Raw genomic sequence first — 21,666 nt, 5'->3', positions numbered from 1 at the left:
TTTGTTTTTTTTATTTTTTTATTTATTTATTTTTTTTTTGGGTTTGTCATGGCCATGGCAGAAATCTCATTAAGTTTTACATGCAACGTACAACCGACATGCAAACTGCATTTGAGAATTGGTGGATACCACCCACCCACTGGGCCCCTCGCTCCTGTATCATTGGTTGCCAAGTGCGTGGCAAGTGGAAAAGAGACAGGGGAAAAGGGGAGAGCGAGAGACAGGGAGCGACAGGCGAGGCTGATTAGCATATTACCATGTAATTAGATAGTTAGTAATTAATTTTAATTGTAGCCGACTTAGCTTCCACATTAACAATGAAAAAAAAATAAAAAAATTGAAGAAAATATAAAAGAAAAAGAGAAATAAATAATAGAAATTCTTTTTCATCTTTCCCAGGCTTGTATAGACACTTGTTTTGAGGTAAGATTAAAGCTTATGGATAAATAAGAACTATAATATATCCAATATTAAAAAAATTATTATTAAGTTATTGTTTTTCGATTAAAAAATATTGAACAATTAAACTTTAAATAAATATAATATTATTCATTATGTGATTTTCAAAATGGCCTAATTTTGTTTTTTTTTAGCATGTTTTTTTAGCCAAAATAGCAGACAAGAAAAAGGAAAACCCTTTCAAAAAAAAAAAAATTCAAAATAAACGAATATATACATTTTCCTGCCTTTTTTTTTAGAAAAACATTAAAGATTACTTCCCATAATAAATTTTTTTCTTTTTTTTATCTTAAAAGGCACATAACAAAAATAGCAAATTAAAAAAAAAAATATAATTTTTCTGGCACTATTTTAAAGAAATATTAAATCTTATAAATGCTTAATATTTTATCTATAAATCTAAACCATTTAATAATTTCTCTTTTAATTTCTCTTTTAATCGAAAAAAACTTAAAATACCCATAATATGATTACCAATAACTTCCTGAAATTCCTGCGATTTTTCATCCAAAAAAGCAGACAAGGAAAAAAGGAAAAACCCCCGAAAAAACAAGGAAAATGCGTTTGCCGCAGACACAAATTATCGATCCAGCCATTACAAATACAAGCACACACATTTTGGTAAAATTTAAGCAGCCCCAAAAAAGTAAAACACTTGAGTACAGACCCCCCCTTAAACACAAAAAAAAAAAACTGAACCCAAGTAGTGGGGAGGCTTTTGTGTGTGTAAGGGGGTGGGTGGTCCACGGGCAATGGAATTTTTATTGCAGCAACTTCGTCTTCCACTTGTTCTTGATAAAATAATCATGACCTAGCACAATATAGCCGTAAATAACTGGCCAATTGTGGGGTGTTATTGCCACAAAAACAAGCTCAAATGGAGGTTAGCAGATATACAACTAGAATAAGATATTACAATTTATTATCTGACATAAAAAAATATTTAAACATATAACTAAAACATTTTTTAATCAAATTTAATCTTACTCTATTTCATTTCTAATAAAATTGATTTATTTTATTTGCAAGCCCACCCCCTCACACTCTGTTCCCACTATCAACCACTCGCTTCATACATGTTCTCACCCCACAGTGTTCTCACACCCGTTCTCTTGCAACTTGTTCTCTTGCTGGCAGAACATGTTTGATGTTAGCTCCCCCTTTGCCAACTGACCGTGTGGCCTAATGGATAAGGCGTCGGACTTCGGATCCGAAGATTGCAGGTTCGAGTCCTGTCACGGTCGACTAGAAAACTATTTTTTTAATTATTTTTTTCTCAAATTCTTATTTATTAAAATTTTAAAAGTTACAAGGCCTTTTAGTTTGCCAATTATGTTGGATATGCCAAAAAAAATTGCAAAAGTAGAACAGATTCTTAAGCAGCACATTCGGGGCGGGTGAGAATGTGAGGCAGTCGTGGCCGAGTGGTTAAGGCGTCTGACTCGAAATCAGATTCCCTCTGGGAGCGTAGGTTCGAATCCTACCGGCTGCGAAGAGAATTAAATTTTTTTGTATTTTATTTTATTATATTTCTTAAGTTTTTTTATTTAATGGAAATTTTAAAAAGGTTTCGCAAAGGATTTTTTGTGTAATATATTTTTTTCTTTCTTCTATAGTTTTTTCTGCTATATTTTTTTGTATATCCTTATATTTATGATCGTTTGAGTTAGAATTTTTGCATTTTTTTTATTCAGAGCTACCCGGGAGCAAAATTTGCCAGTTATCGTGATCAAGCAGTCGTGGCCGAGTGGTTAAGGCGTCTGACTCGAAATCAGATTCCCTCTGGGAGCGTAGGTTCGAATCCTACCGGCTGCGATAGAATCATAACTTTTTTTGTTATGAACCCTACTTATAACTAATTTTATTTTTTTAATTAAAACTAAAAAAATGAATGAACCAATTACTATTTACAATTTTTAACAGAAAAACCCCTTAAAGTTTTATTTGTTTTATTATTTTGCCTTCATTTCTAGACATTTTTGTTTGAATTTTGTCTGGCATTGCGTAGATACACAAAAACACCGGCAGACACGCACAAATTATTTACATTTCGGGGCCGGCGGGTTCGTTGAACCTTTCACAACCTTTTTTTTCGGTCTGTTCCTCGGCATTTATTTTTGTGCAAAATAAATTCTTTTATTTTTATTTTTTTTCGGCTGGCTCTCCTTTACTTTCGTTTGCCCTTCCGTCTGGTTACGCTGTGTGCGTAGTGTATCGACCTATGTATCCTTCTGTCCCCCCCTCCCCTGTCCCACCGTTTCTAAAAAGGCTCTAAATGTGTCCTGTGTGTGTCCTGTCTGGTTGGGTTCCTTGGTCGTTTCACAACATTGTTGTTGTTGTTTTTGGCTTATCATTGCGGTTTTGTGCTCCCGAGTGTCTCCCTGTGGAGTTGTTTTTCGGACTGCTCCGTCATCCCCAAGATGATGGGCCAAAATTTTCATTAAATTTTCAATTAATTTTCAATATTACATTTTAGTTTTGAAGAATGGTAATTTTTTTAAACTATTTTAAAGAGCTTGTTTTAAGATGGGCTTCTTTTCTTCTCATATTTCTTAAATAGTGGAACTTCTTTAAAGTTTAATCTTACGTTGTAATGTTGTAATTAAATATATAATTATAATTATATATGCAAATTACGCAACTGACCGTGTGGCCCAACGGATAAGGCGTCGGACTTCGGATCCGAAGATTGCAGGTTCGAGTCCTGTCACGGTCGAAGGATTGTAATATATTTTTTTTCTTTAAAATATATTTAGTAAGCTTCTATTAGCTATTTATATTTTTGGGGATTCTAATTGTAGTCCTTTTTTTAATAGCCGTAATAGCCTTAATTGTAGTCCTATTTTTTTTAATAATCATGTGTCCTTTAACTTTATTTTTTTATATTTTTTTTTGACCTTTTTAGTAAATTGGTTTAAACCATTGCAAGATTTATTTGGCTTTTTCATGGACAAATCAACATGTGGCAGCCACCAGCGAGGCTGGTAAACTTTGTTCTACAAAAGCACTGAAAAAAAAATGTATTTCAAAAATATGAAATGGGATTTATTTTTTACTTGTTGGAGAAACAATATTTTACTTTCTTTTGTCTATTTTTAAGAATGAGAACTTCTTTAAAATTTATTATTTTTTCATTGCCTTCTGGTAGCTTCTTAACCATTTTTTTTTGTTCGTATACCCATTGGCAGACAGAAGACAGAGGAGCAAGTTTTTAGTTTTTAGTTTTCAGCAACGAGAAAACGACAAGAGAACAAGCCCGTCTACAAAGTGGAGGACTTGGTCTGCAATTTATGTTGGAGCTTCCTTGGGAAAAAACAAGGGGGAGCTCGGGAGTTATGGGTGTACAGGATGGTGGATGGTGGGGGTAATGCGGGGATGGATGGTCGGAGCAGAACCTAGTAGTAGTTGAGAGCCAAAGATCCGAAGGCCCACAGTCGGCTTAGCATAATAAACGTCAGAATTAATTGGATTTTAATTGTCTGTTAAGCGCTGAAATTAAGTGCAGCCAAACTAGATGGCTCGGTTGGTGGAAAATGTATTGCCAACTGGGATAGCTGACTGCTTTATTCCGCCGACTTTTTGCCATGAATGGACCTTTCCCCCTTCCTCCCGCACCTCTATCAACCTCTACACTGTTCGTTTTTTTTTGTATTCCGATACTGATCTTAACAATGCTCAACCAAGCGACTCAGAGCCGCATATATGAAGTCTATTTGCATGTCTCTACGTCTACGTTCTGGTGGTCGTTTGTCCAACTAGTATTCATCCATATGGACACCCATTCCAAACCAATTTTCATGTCGACTTTGGGGCCCAAAAACGCCGCCGAATGGGCGAACTTTGATTGGCGGTTTGTGGCGGAAAATTGCAAGGAACTTTCCACATGGAACGTGATTAAATAAAAAAAATTGCCAAGCTTTTTCAAAGGCGTGAAAAAATCATAATAAGTATTATTTAATTTTGGTTTTTTTTCCAAAGCCCAAATCATTTTATTTAATTAATTTTGTTTTAATTCTAAAATGCCTACAAGCCTCATGTTCCTCAGCAACATGTTGCTCGTCAACATGAAAACGAAATTGCAACTTGAGGTATCCTTGCCACCGAAAAATCGAAAGGCAACGCACGAAAAGGCGTTCAACGAACTTTGCAACCAAAAAATAAAATAACCAAAAAAAAAGAAGAGAATTGGTTCTTCAAGAAGGGGACCACACTGCGTATACGCAATGTCAGCAACAACATAGGGATATTGGGACACGAGGGCGTCAGGACTTCGGGACTCCAGGACATCAGCTGTTGTTGTTGGCTGGCTGGCTGGCTGGCTGACTGACTGGCGGGCTGCAGGACCCCAGGACACATTCGGCGCATTTTGATTTACGCCCAAAATAAAAAAAAAAAAGAATAAGAAGCCGAAGAACCGAACCGAAGACGAACAGAGCGGCAAAAAAAAGGTTGAAAGGAGTTCAATGCACTCCGATGACGTTAGGGATAATCCAACAGGACTCGAGGACTACCCAGGACTAAGGGAGCCGAGTGAGGAGGTCTCGAAGAACTGAGAACTGAGGACTCAGGACAGCAGGACCCACGACTTGTGTCTTGTGTATAGACACGCACACGTGCCCAAACACTGGAAGAAAAAAGGGGTTTCTTATAAGGTTTTTAATATTTAAAAAATAAAATAAAATGTAAAAATATTGAATATGAATATTTAATATATTTTACCTTTTTTAGATTTCTTCTTCTTATGATATTTATTTGGCTTTTTAAATAAAACTTGTAATTCAAAAGTCTTCTATTTCTAGTTCTAAAGGGTTTGTATTTTTTAAACTATGTTAAAATATATGTAATAACAAAATATAAACTATAAAATATCAAAGAAAAATTTAATTAATATGTAAGATTTTTTAAGCAATATAAAATTTTTTTTTTTTTAAGATTAAAAGTTCTTTTTTATTTTATGTTAAATTGCAGAAAAAGATCCTCACTTTTGAAATGACCCTTGTCTTTTCTTCCCACAGAAAAAATCCTTAAAATACTATAATTATATAGAATTTCTTCATGTGCCTTATCCCGGATCCTGGCCGCATCCTGCGGGGGGCCATTGGCTTTTTGGGCTTCGCCGGCGCGTCGGCAGTTTCGGCGTCTTCGTAGGGCTTCGGACTTTTCGGCTCGCCGGCTTTTATTTTATGCCATTCCATTTTCGGGTGTCAATGTCCTGCGTGCTGTATCTGTATCCTTGCAACTGCAACAGTGTGTGTGTGTTTTTGTTAGCCATGTGTCCTGCGTCCTGTGTCCTGTGTCCTATGTCCTGCTAACGTTAAGTTCTCGATTCGCGCTGCGTTCTGCGTTACGCTCGTCACATTTTATTAGCCCGTTTTGCAGGCTGCAGGACATTGAACGTCTGTCTCCCTGCGCGAGTCCTTTGTGTCGCAATAAATAACACACACATCAATATATATATATATATGTGTGTGTGGGCCTTGCCTGTTTATTTTCGTTATTTGTATTCTTATTTTTTTTTTACTTTTTTTTTCGCTTTTTTTCGGTTTAGATGTCGTAGGTGCATTGAACTGCAGGCCGAGCCGCCTCTTTGACGCTTTTTCGCATTTTTCTCGGCGGGGGCGATTTTGTTTTGGTCCTCAAGACGGGTGGCATATCTTTCGTATGGTCTTGCATTTTTAAATACTTGAAATACTCTTTTTATGTCTATAATTTTTTTTGTTACGGCTTTATAAAAATGTTTTTCTTTAATAATAGTTTAAATAGGAAATATATAACTTTATTCTCATATATAATTTTTTTATACTATGAACTATGTAAGTATTTTAAAGGCTGCAGAAAATAAAAAAAATTCTAAATTATTTATTGGAAATTCATGAAAGCAGTTAATTTTTACTTAAAAACATAATTTTTTCAAGTCCTATGGTAAAATCTATTTGTTTGTTTTAATATCTTAAATAAGTTGTATATGTTGACCTACAAGTAGTAATATTAACCTAAAATTTTGATAAATAAGAATTTTTGCAATTTTGAGATACATTTGCTTTTCATATTTTTATTGTATTATAATTTATTTGGGGGCATTTTAGGAAAACTATTAGAAATTCATTTTTAATATAAAACTTAAAAGTTGGGTTCATTATTGTTTAGGTTATTAATATTTTTTTTAAGGCTTATTTGAAACTTTACAAACATAAATTTAAAAAATTTAAAAACTAATAGGATTTCTAGTATATAGAACACTTAAAAACAGGAAATATTAAATTAGTGCATATAAAAAATATTAATTTTAAAAACCTTTAATTCTAAAAATTTAATATTATTAATTTTTAAAGAGCATCTACCAATTCTTCAAGAATTCGTCCGCCTTTCTCTGGGCCTGTCAAAGGTTTTTGTGTGTGAACGACAATTTTTTGGTCAAACAATGGGCATATCCTTCGTAACCCTATAGACACACACAGCACACTCACACACATGTGTGCTTGTATCCTGATGCACCGTTATCCGTGGGCCAGGACCTCTTTTGGATTAGGGCCATTGACAATTGCAAGAAAAAAAAGGCAAATGCGAGGGCGAGGGTGAAGGCTTTGGTGGAAAAAAACATATATATGTATTTAAGGATCAGGGTCGGAGGCAGCTGTCCTTCCTCTAACGGGAATACTTAACCCTAAGCATATTTCGGCGTTTCTTTTCTTTTGTGTGTGAAATGCATTTTGGTTTTCTTTCTCTTTTTTTTTTTTTTTGGGAGGGCGCTAATGATGATGAAGCGGCCAAAAAAAAATAGGGGGTGTGCAGGCAGGGGGCATCAACAACAATAACAACAACAACAACTGGCAACTGTCTCCTTGATGCGTCCTTCAGGAGCTCTCTGGCGCATGACTTTTGCCTTCTTCTTGCCAAATTCGCCAACTTTCTGCTGCAAGTCACAAAAAAAAAAAAAAAAAAAAAAAACAACAAAAATAATATACATATATATTGCGTTATTTTCTTCTTGTTTTCTCCTCCCTTTTTTTATTATTATTATTATTTTTTTTGGAGGAGTAGCAGGCGACTTTGTCTTTTCTGCAAAAGAATGCCTTTGGGGCATTTAGATAAAAAATACATGAAGGAGCCAAAGCCAAGCCAAAGTGTACTAAAAAACAGATGGTTGGGCGCAGGGGGGGCGTGGCACGGGCCAGGCCTGCATATTGCACTTGAGAGGAAAAAAAACAACAACTACGACAAAAATGAAACAACGAAGAAAATTGTGAAAAAATCACAAGACGCACATAAAATGTGAGTGAAAAAAATGAGAAAACAGCCAAGATGGCAGCAAAAAATCTACAAAAAAAAAATATAAGAAAAGTGTAATAGAATTTTCCAGGGAAAGGTTTTTTGACAAAAAAAAAAATAAATAAAATCAAAGGAACAACAGCCCCAAGCTGAGGCATTTCCATCTGCTTGGCTTTTTTTTGTAGTTGTATTTTATAATTTATAGAATTATGCAAAAAGGTATTTTTTTATATTTTTTGCTTTGGATGCTTTCGAGGTGGCATAAAATATCTTAAATATCTTAAATAGGCAACTTTTTTAGATTAAAATTTGAGAATAAATTTGTTCTATAACCTTGTTTAGTTTAATTAGTTTCTTGAACAGTATTATATTTTTAAACTTTACAAAATATTTACTAAAAGAAATTGTATATTCGTTTTATATAGTACATTAATTGTATATTATTTTGAAACTAAAAGTTTTACAAATTTTTGCATGAAAGTTACATATATATATTTTTGAATAAACGTATAAAACAGTGACAAGATAGTTATTATACCTAAATTTTTTTTCATTGCATTGTTGTTTCAGTTGAGTTTTGTTAAAAAAAAGTGTGACCAAAACGATTAGTTTATAGAAAAATGTGACCAGATTGTAAAAGACTCGGTTAAAAGTCTATTGTTATTGTTTTTAAAAACTCTTTAAATTTTTTTTACAATTGTGTAGGTACTATTAATCATCAAATGTGGCCTTCTTAAAATTTTTAATATTATTTAATTATTTATTTTTTATATAAACAGCATAATTATAATAATAAAAATAATTAAAAATTATTAGCTAATCCTTCTTACACTACAATTTACGTTTAAAAATTCTAGCAAAATTCTTACCCTTTTTAAAAGCTTTAATACCAAAAAATGTACAAAATAAAATGTCGAACCCTTCTTGAAACCCCTGACCGAATAATAGACCAACTCATATGAGATGTGTCTATGAAACGCAAACAGAGCCAACAATGTCATTGCCTGGCTAATCTACAGCAATTTTTACGCTTTTCACAAGAAATCCGCAAAACATAAAAAAAAAAACCAAGACCCAAACGAAACGAAAAATCTTCAGGCTGTGAGGAAAATTGAAGGAGGAAAACTGAAAAGAAAGAAAACTTTGGACTTTGAATGCTCGGGAATTTTCCTTTTCATCAGCTTAAAAGCCTGGTTATGGAATGAGACTGGTACTGGGTACTGGGTGGATAAAGAAAAAAAATAAATAATAATACAAAATCCGGGGCCAAAGAAGAATTATAAGAGAAGAAAACGAGAGGGAGACCCAATGATGATGAAAGATACATTTGTAGCGCACAGATACGCGCGTTACTTTTATACATTTTCGTGCATTCTATCCACTCGATGTTGTGCATCTCAAAGATGCCGACCATCCTCCATCCTTCACACTTCTCCACCCACATAGTCCTCCTCCCCCCACGCCCACTCATGAGCTTTTCCCATCCATATTTTCATCCTGCCCTCACCCCCACCCCCAGTCTTTGTGTTTATTTTATTTTTTCCGCATTGTCAACGCTTTGGGAGTCGTCGCCTCATAATCCGTTATTAATTGCCCAACGACATGTTACCAGGATCTAGAAAGAAGGAGGAACGGTTAAGTTTTCAACGGGCTTGGCCACTCGATAAGTCCACTGAGAAAAATTTGAGAGTTTTTCTAAGATTTTGGGTTTAGTTGGTGGGGTTTTTAGACTTTTAAAATATAAGGGGATCACATTTGTGGTTATTTTAATTAACGCAGTTTTTGCTGGAAAAAAGTATAATAAAAGTGGTTTAATAAAAGTGTGACCATACTTGCGTAGACTCTTTTTTACTTAAAAAAATTAAAGGATAGACATAATGTTACTAAAGGTCATAAAGATTTATTTATTATTTTATTAGGTTTTTGTTTAATAAAAAGTGTGATCAGGATAGTATTTAATAAGTGATCATTTTAAGTGATTGGTTTTTAAAAAGTGGCTAAGAAAGAGTCAACAATTTAAGAATTTATCTTTATATAAAAAAATATATTTATAATAAGTATCTTATTAAGGCAATATCTTGATATCATGAATTCTAAAATAATTAAATTTATGTTTTAGTTTTCCTTTACTTTTGAGTAAAATTATTGAGAAAATAGAGACCAAGCTCGTTCAAAACTAAAAAAATTTACCAAATTTTAATAAAAGTTTATAAAATACTTTTCTATACCTTTATTTCCTCTTATTAATTCAAAATAGGCTACCAAACTTTTATAAAACTAAATTTATAACAAAATTATGTTATGAATGTTTCTTGTCCCTTATTTTTTTGCGTGTCCTCCTAGAGTTTATGTTGAAACATTTGTATCTTTTGTCTGCACAACTTCATTGAAGCAGCTTGAATAAAAAAAGAAACTTTTGCAATTGCATCCACAAGTGTGTGCCTGTGTGTATTTGTATCTGAGAGGTATACTATCTGCACCTGTATGAGACGACATTCTGTTGCCATATCGGTTTCTTTTGCGCCCTACACTTGTTCCATAATTTATTTACTCAAAACACGCAAAATTATTTTATGCAAATGATTTCTTTGGCAAGTTGAGTCAGCTTACCATTTATCTATATAGTATATAACTAGTTATGTATAAAGATACATATATATGTATAAAGAAGTACCCTCCCCTTTGTCTTGTCAGGTTTTGTGGCCTGCCATTCGGGGGCGTGTTTATATTTCCACCACTAATAGGGCTCAGAAGAGCAACATATTCATAAATAAATGAAAATTATTTTCAAGTAAATATTACACATTGAGAGGTCATTAAATTGTGAACTTCTTGGCCACCAGAAAGATCTCTGATTACCAGAAAACATTGCCCCGAATTTGTCAACCGCCGGCGATAATGTGGCAATAATTACACAAAACTACCATAATTTCCAGGTATTGGTAAGATGAATCGCTTGATGCAGAAATACAATAAAATTAATGAAAACATAAGAAAGAAAAAAAAACTGAAATAATTTCAACATATGTATTAAAATCACCAAAAAGGTAACAAATTTATGGTGTGGCCCAAAAGTGAAAATCCTAAACCCAAGAAGAAGGTCAGCAAAAAATCAAAAGAAAATAAAGAGAAAAAAAAGAAATAGTTTGGAGTTCGTGTGACCATTCGGGCGGTATCTATCAGATACATAAATTAGATGAATGCGTCACCGGGCGAATTTGCGAATTTTTGTATCTTGGCTTGCCGCTCACATAATTTTACATTCGATTTCCTCAATTAGCCGGCTCAGGAGCAGCTGTGCAAATTCTTTTTGTTTTTTTTTTGGGGCTTTTGTATCTGTGAGATGGGCAGCTCTAAAGTCTAAAGTCGATTAATCAACGCAGGCTTTGGAGGCGAATTTGGGTCAAAGTCTTTCGTTTGTGCGGTCGTTTATCTTTCGGATACATATATACTCGTAGATACAAAAGGCAACAACAAGCCCGAAATCAGCCCAAAAGATACGCGTATCTAACATTTTCCGCACTTTTTTTTTTCTTAAATTTTGTTCTGTTTTTTCTTGTTTTTTTTTTTAATACTCTTGTTAAGGGTTAGTTTTATTTTAAATTTATATTATAAATAAATTTTAACAGCATTGAAGGCTTATGATTTTTTATGTTTGGGCTTCTATAGGTACTCCCTATAGGTTAAAGCTTATTTTCCTCAATTATTCTAATTTACGCTTCCATGTCTAAAACGTAAAATCTTAAAGGTATTAAAACTCGTAAAGGTAAGGAATGTATATCTAATTTAAAAATTAATGTTTAAGAAAAACAACAGAAAAAATACAAAAATAATGGAAAATAAATTCCCAAAAAAATTATATATTCCAACAACTTAATTCAATTTAATAACTTCTTAGAGTTAGAGTATTTTAAACTTAATTTCCATGATGGTGTCTTGAAATTTTTGCCAATTTTTTTTTCAAAGCCTGGCCTCATGCGTTGCTCCGATTTCTGTCGTCGATTTGCGCAAGTTGTCGTCGCTTGTTGCTTGTCTATCACTCACTTAGCATCTGGCAAATGCTCGACGCGTTTGCTGTTGCCTTTTGGGTTTTGTTTTTTCGCTTTTTTTTTTGCGAATTTCTACAACTGCCTCTTTGGGGCGAGTTCAACGTTCGACAGAGTTCCTTGCCCCTTAACCGTCCAAAATCGAAGATTCGGGACTCAGCGGGTGGCACAAACTTAAACGCCTTTAAAATTCAATCAATATAAGGTTAATTACAGTGCCAATTTGTTGCTCTTTGGTCTGTCAGTGGTGAAATGGAATATTGGCAAAATATTCTCTTCACTATTTTATAGAAAAAAAAAGTTTTCCAATCGCAGTCGGTAGGATTCGAACCTACGCTCCCAGAGGGAATCTGATTTCTAGTCAGACGCCTTAACCGCTCGGCCACGACTGCTTCCTTGTGGAGCCTATACCAATTAGTTGATTTAAGATAACTTCCGAACTATCTTTTTTTAGAAAAAATGTATATAGAACAGAGGTCGGCACGGCCCTATCTCGGGGGCATAGGAAATTTCTCTGCCCGAGCTCTGCGACACACACACAGTATAAATGTGTGAAACGTCATGCTAAAAGCCTACTTTCTGCTATACGTTACTAACACTAATGCGGTAAAATCATATCAATGTATTGGGGTGCCGACCTCTGATATAGAATAAGTATTTATGAGGTTATCTACAAGAAGGTGGAAGATAATTCAAAGCTTTTATTATAAAAGATATTACTAAGTTGTTTATACTTTTTTGGGAAAAAATAATACACTATGCATACATACATATGTGGTAAGAATAATAAAAAGAATACGTTTTTGAGATAGCAATGTTAGAGCAATATTGAAAATATTATATCTTTAATGATGCATGATTCTTGACTATTTTATACTTTTTGATGTACTAATTGTAGTCTTTATAAATGTTTATAAATTTCATTTACTTTAATAAAAAAAAGATAATGCCATTTTCGCAGTCGGTAGGATTCGAACCTACGCTCCCAGAGGGAATCTGATTTCTAGTCAGACGCCTTAACCGCTCGGCCACGACTGCTCATGATCACCGATCTTCCAGTTGCCATGAAAACTATACAGAAACTATAGATCAGTTGGGGCGGTATGGGGGAAGATCTATAAATAGAAACAAAAAAAAAGCTGTGTAAACGTGAGTGTTGATAACAGAAATCCATAAAAGACAATGGAACCACTCATTTGAAATTCATTTAATCGGGTTTGGGTTTTTTGGAGAGCTTTTTTAAGGAATTTTTATTAGATTGCGGCTAAGAAAGTGTTTGTTTAATAAGTTTGATATTATTTATAATAATTTCCTATTAACTTTTTGTTAGAAACTTTAAAGGTTTAAAATATGATTCATACTATGAATTTCATAGTTACTTTATTTAGAACAATTTTTGCATGTTTATGAATGGGTTTATATATTTCATATTAAACATGTAGATCGACTATAATAATATTATAGACCCTATATACATACATACATGCATATTTTTTCTATTTTAAACAAACTACTTCTTCTAAATACATAAACATTCTAATTGTAATCTTAGATAAAATATTTAAAATCCCTTATTTCTTTGCTTATTTAAAAAACCCCTTTTGAAATTTCTTATTTTTCTTACAAAAAGTTAAAAACTCATAAAAATCGTAAAAAGAAATATCAAATTACTTTTACAAAACCGTCAGCTATTTCAGATCGCCCTGATTTTTTTTGATGGGAAACATTTATGAGTTTTATGTTAATCCAAACAATTTTCGAATAAACCCAGCTACTACCATATTTGTGCAATTATCGTACAATCTGTTCAAAACTTTCACAACTAAAACAAAATTGAGAAGAGAGCTTGTCAAAAAATATATCAAATGCCATAGTACAAGGAAACTTTGGTTGGGTGGGTATTTGTGGCCAACGGCGATCCAGATATGGCCGGTGATTGTCAAATTTTTGCCGAAATCGGAGCAAACCCTATCTATCACTGGATATATCTCAGTCACAAACATTAGATCTAATGTGTGCTACGCAGGGAGGTAGAAAGCCCGAACAAGCTCTTACCAAAAAAATAATAATAATAAAACAATAAAAAAAAAACTATTTAAATTGGCGATGAGCGAAAAAAGATTTTTGCAAGCATTTTGACCTTTTTTGGTTCATTGACTTGACTTTTTCTTCGTATTATCATTTTTTGTTTTATTTTTCTTTGGCAACCTATCTATCTATCCACCTATCTAACTATCTATCAAATTCGCTTAAATTTTAATTTTTTGGCTAACAAGATTTTCGGTTTTGTTTTAGTTTTTCTTTTTTTTTTGTATTTATGGTGTGTATGCTTGCCACATAAAAATTAATTAAAAATCATAAAAGAAAGCGCCGTTAGCGGCGAGTATCTTACTAGGCTGCCCACCGCCCAGGAGGGGGTGTGCTGGGTTGGCTAGGGGCGGTGGGGTGGTGAGGGGAGGGGGCTGCGCAGGTTCAATGTATCTGACAGATACACGCACAAAAGTTGACTCAACTTGGGCCAAGTTCAATGCTCTACGCACTCTTACGAATGCTTGATAATACTCTGCGGGAATAAGCATTTATTGAAGGTATTTCGGCTGGGTGGATAAGGTTGTTTAATTAAAATATAATATAGTTTTTTATGTTTGTTTTAGCTATTTTATAAATAATTATTCTATATTTTTTCAAAGATTTTTTTATGGCTACTTCGAGGATTTTTCTGGAGAAAGCAAAGTATTAAAGGTATACCTACTTATTCTTTACTCTAAAAATTAAAAATATAGGATTAGTCTTAATTAATAGAAGTATTTAGAAACAATTTTTAAAAATAAAACCTATAATAAATATAGCTCCTGAAAGAAATAAAAGACAATAATAGTATACTATAGTATTACTTTCTTTAGTATAAAAAAAATAAGTAGAGAGTTATTCTTTTTATTTTATTTTGCATAAACTGTACATATTTATATATAAAGAAACTAAAAGAGAAAAATATCCAAGCTTTATAATAAAATAAATATAATTTATGTCTTTAAATAGGCTTCCCTATATATTATTGAGCCATATATTAAAAGCAGAATTAATTAAGAAATATCAATATTTTTCTTCATTAATTTTATATATTCTTTAAACAAATCCTTATTTATTAATTTTATTTTAATTTAAATTTAAAAAATATTCTCTCTTTACAACACAGAGCATACAACAACACTCACGGTTCTCCAAAATGTATCTCCCAGGGCCTACTGCCTGTATCTTTGTATCCGTGAGCCACAAACGCACAAATGCGTGTTGAGGGTGTTTAGCCTTGACAATGAAAATACTAACTGTATATATATAGAATATATATATAGAGAGACGTATATATATAGAAATGCCGAAAAAGGACAGCCGGTTTCAGGTCTACGGCCTCGTGTTACTTTTTTTCTGTTTTGGCATAAAGTGCGTTGCTCCCTTATTCGGGGGTCAAAATACTTGAATATATATACTTACTTAGTAGATATGTATAGTGTATAGTGTGGGGTCGAAATAATCAATAAATGAGCTGGCAGACGAGGCGGCAAAAATTGTAGCCAAGCTCGCATCTAATTAGAAATTTAAGACGAGGCCCGAGGATTTTGGTGTCTATTATTTTAGCATTTCTCAAAATAATCATTTATCTTCTTAATCGCTTCTTGTCAGGCCAACCCAGCGGAATATCCTGTCGCGAATGGAAGGCAGTATAGGGTCTGGGACAGGGATTGGGTCCTTAAAGGATGTCTTGGCAGCTGCCAAATGTTTTGTCTGCCGTCGTCGTCTTCGTCGCTTTTCGGCGTACTCTGCCGTTAAATTAGAGGCAAAACTGAAACTATGCAGCCAAAAGCTGTCTAAAGCTGCCACACTTCACTCATCCTGCCACGCCCACTTCCATGCCCTTGCCCCCATGCCCCATGCCCCTCTTGGTCCTTGCCGCTTTCCGCTTGGTCCTCGGTCCTTTTTTGGTCTCTAATAATCCTTTCGCCCGCGCCCGAATCGCTCCTTGGTTTTTGGTCATAGTTTCTTGACGCAAATATTTCACAAATTTTAAAGTGTCCTTTTTGCGGAATATTAGTTGGAAAACGATTAGAAACTGTTGTTTCACTGTAAAGGATGTATCAGGACTTGAATTCTTTGAAATATAATAAAAGAAGAGTGTATCTGCTAAAATTATTACTAATTTTTTTTTTAATAAGTAAAAGGGTATTAAGATATCTTTTTGAAGGATAGCTTGAAGGATAAACATAATGATATATGTATAATTAAATTTTTTTTAATTTGTCTTTCCAATTTTAGCTTAAATAAGTCTAGAAAACACAACAGTAAATTTGTTCATTGATTTGAAGAATATATGAAAGCTTTAATACAGTTTGGTTCGAAATTTATGTTTTTTAAATAAAATTGTAGCCCAAAGTGACTATTTGAAACCATTTTGTTAACATTTTAAAAACACATATTGATAGACACTTATAATAATATTAAAAATTGCTATTATTATATCCTTATTTCATATATCCTTTTGATTATAATTAATAGCATTTTTATCCTATTTACTTAAACGAATACTGTTTAAGTATTAATTTTCCTTAATTTAAAAGAAAGTTCATGAAAGGAAAAGGTTTAATTGAATAAAAGTGTGGGCCAGTGCCTCTTGGCCAACTTAAAGTTGTGGCTGTTAGCCAGCTTTTACTTCATTCCGCTCCTTCCTTGTGGCTTGTCTTTTCTTTATTTTTTTGACGCCCCCTTTTTTTTTGCGAAAATGTCTTCATCTTGTTTTGTTATTCCCTGTATCTTAATATATATGTATATATAATTTTTTGTGGAATATCTATATGTATATATATTTTTTTTTGTTATCACGCTTGTTAATGTCATTCGGCTACGTTCCGCCTTTCGGTCTTCGTCCTTCGTCCCTTTTTTTGTGTCTCGCCTTATTAGCCGCCATTAACACTTTTGCATGACCCCCACCCCCCTGGGAAACACCTCCTCTGCCCCCAGCCCACCGCCCCCCGCCCCTTGAAAAACCACCCGCTTGCGGCAGACACTAAAACAACAAAAATGAAGTTGTCTTTTGGGTCTCGGAGTGTTTTTTGTCCGCGAATTTTGTCTTGGTTCGTGTTTCGTCGCCTCATTTTGCTTGCAGCATTTTGGGGCACCTTCCAAATTGCACTCATCATTGCCACAACGCCTTCCCCCCACTCCCCCTCACGACGCCCTCGGGTATCCTTACTTTTATGCCTCTCAGTGCTGTTGTTTTCGTTGTTTTTTGGGATTCCCTTTGTCTGGAAATGCTTGTTGCCGGCTAATTAAAAAGCATCTTCCATTTGCCGGTCTTAACGTGGCTAGTTATTTTGGCCAACAAGTCGAAATGTGTCTGCTTTTTGCTCGGCCATCGACCATCAATAGTCATGGAGAGTGCGATTTTTAAATTAAAAGATACATATTTATAAGTAAAAGATTACATATTTTATGTCATTTTATTTGTGAATTTATTTCAATATACCTTTATATTGTTAACAATTTAACTCAACAAAAAATGGGTTTAAAGCGCCCTTCTCCTCGCTCCTTAAAATGTCTAGTTCACAAACAAGAAAAGGAAATTTTTTTGTTTTTTATATTTATATTATAAAATAATATAAAAATTCGAATTATATTTTATTATACTACAAATTTTTCTTACTCTTATAATAATCGTCATTCTATTTTCTTCTTTAGAGCTCATATTTTTTGACGCCTTGACCACATAGCGCCCTTCTACGCGATTTTCATAAGGTCTTCTTATAAAGCAAAATAATAACATAAACCTAGAAAACTAGTTTTGGTTTAGTTTAGCTTATTACCCCCTTAGTTTATTACTGATGAATATTTTAATTTATAAGTTTTAATGATTATAATATCAATGATTATAATTCCTTGATATTTGTAACCAAATAATGGCAAAAAATAAATCCAACCTCTTAGTTCTCTATTGATTTGTAATTACAACTAAAAAGCTAGTAAACAACTAAACAATGACATGAATTAAGCAAACATTTTGAAGACCACCCGGCCGCAAATAGTACAAATTTATTTTTCAAAATAAATTGCAATTTGTTGTTGCTGCCCAGGTCGATGCTAATCTTTGTTGATCCGAAAACGATTCGGACTCAGATTCGATTCCATTCCATTCCATTCGATTCGATTCGATTGGATTGGATGGGTTCGGGGATCTCTCTCTTCAATGCCGCCGTCGCTTTCAAAGTCGTCGATTGGCGCCACAGCAACATGCAACATGCAACAAGCAAACAGTAGCCGGCAAACATTGGCATTGAGTACAATTAATTGAACACCAACAACAAATCGATTGCGCGAACAACAACAACGGACAAGCGGACAACGGACAGAGGACAAGCGGACACCAGACAACGGACAAGCGGACACGCGGACAGCGGACAACGACAATAACAACATGACACATTGTGTTGTTCACATGCCGCCGCTGCAGGGCAACAAAACCAGATGAAGACGACAAAAAGGAGCAACTTGCAACAAAAGCAGCAACAACAGCAGCAGCAACTTGCAACAGTAGCAGCAGCGGCGGCAGTGGCAGCAACCTGCCGGCAACATGTTGCCGGTGTACAAAAATTTTTAAGCCTTTTGTTATTTGCCGACGTCAGGCAACTAAAGTCACCAGCCCCGCCCCCAAAAAGGCCTCCCTCTTGGTCATTAATAAGATTATACACAAGACAAAAATATTTTATTTAAATTTAAATAAAGTTCAAAATTTTATTAAAAAAACTTATTTTTTTAATAAATTTAAGAAAATGAAGATTGTTTCCCCAGTTTTTCATAAAAATAAACTACATTTATGTAAAAATTTTAAAACTTCCTTTAAGCTGTAAACCAATGTCTGCCCCGATATCTAAATTTTGAAATATATATGTTTTATTTAGATAAGAAAATTAAATTACTTTATTTTTTACCTTGTAACATCGGCACATCTTGAGTGTCTAATTAGCGTCAACATTTGCTGCTAGCAACATGTTGCTGACAACTGAAAGACCTGCAAGGAAAACGAAAGATTTGTTTCTTTTTTTTGTGAGTTCTCCCGCAGCTTTAACGAAAATTAAATAAAATAGGAAGGGAAATTTACCTAAAGGCTTAGCTAGTGCAGTTATATGGCGAAAAATAGGGATATCTTGCAAATATTTTCAAAAATAATAAGCAAAGATCATACTAATAAAATAAAAAACGAAAAAATAAACAAAAATTTAAGGAATTAACAAAAAATAATTGAGTGATAAGGTATTTCAGTATCTATACTTTTCTTGGTTTAATAAATAAACATTTACTTAATTATTACTTCTGACAATTATAATATATATTATTACTACACTCTTATTAAAGCTTTGTCCATGTATTCATATAATATATAATGTACATACATATGTATATTCTTAGAAAGCTTAGTTATAACTTACTAGGCTATTCAAAACCTTTGGACCTCCCAGAACCAACGTCTAGAACAGTTTCCGCAGTGAACCTAAGAAAAAAATGTATTAGATTGTACAGCCATTAAATAGTATAAATGCAGTAAATAAAATTTTTTAAATTCTATATACCTAGTAAATCTGGTATCTAGCGGTTACCACATCATTGGTATTACCTCTATTAATTAGTATCTCATTTTATTTATTTGCTTATCCTCAACAACTCTAACAAATTTTTTAACTTTTTTAAGTTTTCCATTTTTAGTCCAGTTGAAGATGGAAGTCCTCGCTTTGGGCTATCCAAGGGATTGCTGATCCAAGGGAGATATAAAAGGAAACAAGCTGCCTTTCTAAATGAACTTTGAAGCTAAAATATTAAACTTTATTACAAATATTTAAATATCAAAATATTACACTAAGTATAATAAACACTTTCTCTTTAAGACATTCTTCAAGATCGAATACTATTCCTTTGATGCATTACAAACATATAGAAAAATTTAATATACCCCGCAAGGGTATACAAATAATGAAACAAGAAAACTTTCACTTGACGTTAAACAAACATGGGCCAATAAAACAACTGCCAAGAGGGAGGTGGCGAGTGGGGGGCTGTCAGGTGTCCTCAAATGAAATCAATTTGCCAAATGACATAAACAACAAATCGAAGAGCAAACGGCCAGAAACTCAGAATCAGACTCAGAAACTAAACCCATGACAGGTTGTTTTTTCCGTCCATTGCTGCTCGGCGAAGGGTTCCAAGTTTCTTTTTATTTATTTAATTTTTTTGTTTTCTTTTTAGATGGAGACAGGTAGGATCTTTTATTTTTGGAATAAATAGCTGTGGAATAATGTTCTATATGAAATAAGACAAATATTTGATTAAATGTGTATTAAGAGCTATTTTCGCATTCAAATAATTTATTTCTAAATTTTAAGGTGCTAAGAATTTGTTATACAAAAATATTTTAAAATATACGTACATACATATATGTTAAATAGTTAACTAAAGTGCTTAAATGAAACTGCATAAATAAAATATATTATTTTCATAATATTCAAAGAATCAGCTCAAGTTTTAAATAATTTGTACATTAACCGAAATAAATAAATATGTTTATAGACTTTTGCTCAAGATATTTTTTATTGTTGTTCAATTTTAATAACTTTTAGATTAACAAAAATATATTTGATGATAAACAAGATCTTTAAAGTATACCATAACTTTGTTTTAATCAACAAATCTTAAATAAGAAATGCTTTATAAAGAGTCTTTCTCTCAAAGTATTAAAGAAAGTAGTAGTATTTATTATTTTTGAATTATAAAATAAACTAAAGATTTTTATTAAAGAACTGCAAAAAAAGCACCTTCAATTATTTCTTAAAATATTTTATTTTCGAAAATTTTTCAATAATTGGTTTTCAAATAGAGTATTTTTTGTTGGGGCCTTCTGATTATGAGGAAATTGTTTTATAATTTTTTTGTTTATTGACATAATTCCCGGCCTGGCCAAGAAGGGCGGAGTTTGAAACTACGGCTCGGAGCTTGACAGTCTTGTTGGCTCTATCTTCTAAATGTCGTTCTGTCGCTCTAGTTTGTGTTCGGCGGTTCTACGTCTCCTGTGCCATTTGATTGACAGTTTTATTAAGAGAAAATATATATACATGTATATATATACGAATACCTGGCATATATAGTATATCCGATATGTTCAGGGTTTCAAACAAAAATAACAATTTGTGTTGGTATGACAGACAGGCTTCTGTTTCTGTTTGGTGATGACATGGCATGCAAAGATAGTTGATGTATCTGCCAGATACATGTGCTTTTTTGGAAAATAAATATAAGCGAGTGGTGAAGGAGTATAGGGGGTAATTGTGTACAAAAAAAAAACAGGAAAACAGTCAAATGAATTAACACACTTGAGAAGTTGCCAAGCGTCGGCAATTAAAACTCATTAAATCAAGTTAAAAACTTTTTCCAACTGATATCGGGTTGCATCTCCATATCAGATGAGGAGGAGGCGGCTGGCGGGGCTAGGGGAGGGAGGAGGATGCCTAGTCAAAGTTTCCGTAACCTTCGCAATAAAGCCACTTAAGTGGGTCATAATGCAGACAAAACAGCCAGCGGGCCAAAAATAGAAAAAAAAAAGAAAGGAAAAACGTCGAGTCGTCGAGTCGAGTCGAGGAAACTTCTCTCTGGCATATTTATGCTGAAAGCGAAATTGAAAACTTTGCCACCACACACTGAGATACTCCCTATGTACAGTAATATATATATTATATATTTGCCAGATATATGTATGTATGTACCAACATATATGTAACTTGTTCGCCACTTTCAGCTTTGTGCTCGAAAAAAAATAAAATAAAAGAAAGGAGCCACTTTCACTCTTCTCACTCGCTGG

General features: G+C 33.4%; 6 non-coding genes across 6 annotated transcripts; 4 read left to right on the top strand and 2 right to left on the bottom strand.

Annotated features, from left to right (window-relative positions):
* The first annotated feature begins 1,630 nt into the window (after positions 1 to 1,630).
* TRNAR-UCG (transfer RNA arginine (anticodon UCG)) lies at positions 1,631 to 1,703 on the top strand. The gene has a single exon. It is a non-coding gene; the product is annotated as a tRNA-Arg (tRNA).
* Positions 1,704 to 1,869: 166 nt separating this feature from the next.
* Positions 1,870 to 1,951, top strand: TRNAS-CGA (transfer RNA serine (anticodon CGA)). Its single transcript has one exon. It is a non-coding gene; the product is annotated as a tRNA-Ser (tRNA).
* A 241-nt stretch (positions 1,952 to 2,192) lies between these two features.
* Positions 2,193 to 2,274, top strand: TRNAS-CGA (transfer RNA serine (anticodon CGA)). Its single transcript has one exon. It is a non-coding gene; the product is annotated as a tRNA-Ser (tRNA).
* An 828-nt stretch (positions 2,275 to 3,102) lies between these two features.
* TRNAR-UCG (transfer RNA arginine (anticodon UCG)) lies at positions 3,103 to 3,175 on the top strand. Its single transcript has one exon. It is a non-coding gene; the product is annotated as a tRNA-Arg (tRNA).
* An 8,909-nt stretch (positions 3,176 to 12,084) lies between these two features.
* On the bottom strand, positions 12,085 to 12,166 carry TRNAS-AGA (transfer RNA serine (anticodon AGA)). Its single transcript has one exon. It is a non-coding gene; the product is annotated as a tRNA-Ser (tRNA).
* Positions 12,167 to 12,730: 564 nt separating this feature from the next.
* TRNAS-AGA (transfer RNA serine (anticodon AGA)) lies at positions 12,731 to 12,812 on the bottom strand. Its single transcript has one exon. It is a non-coding gene; the product is annotated as a tRNA-Ser (tRNA).
* Positions 12,813 to 21,666: the final 8,854 nt, after the last annotated feature.

Source organism: Drosophila bipectinata, chromosome XR, assembly GCF_030179905.1.
Source record: "Drosophila bipectinata strain 14024-0381.07 chromosome XR, DbipHiC1v2, whole genome shotgun sequence".
NCBI classification, from domain to species: domain Eukaryota; kingdom Metazoa; phylum Arthropoda; class Insecta; order Diptera; family Drosophilidae; genus Drosophila; species Drosophila bipectinata.
The sequence above is the reverse complement of the archived record's forward strand: the minus strand, read 5'-3'. Positions and strand labels throughout refer to the sequence as shown.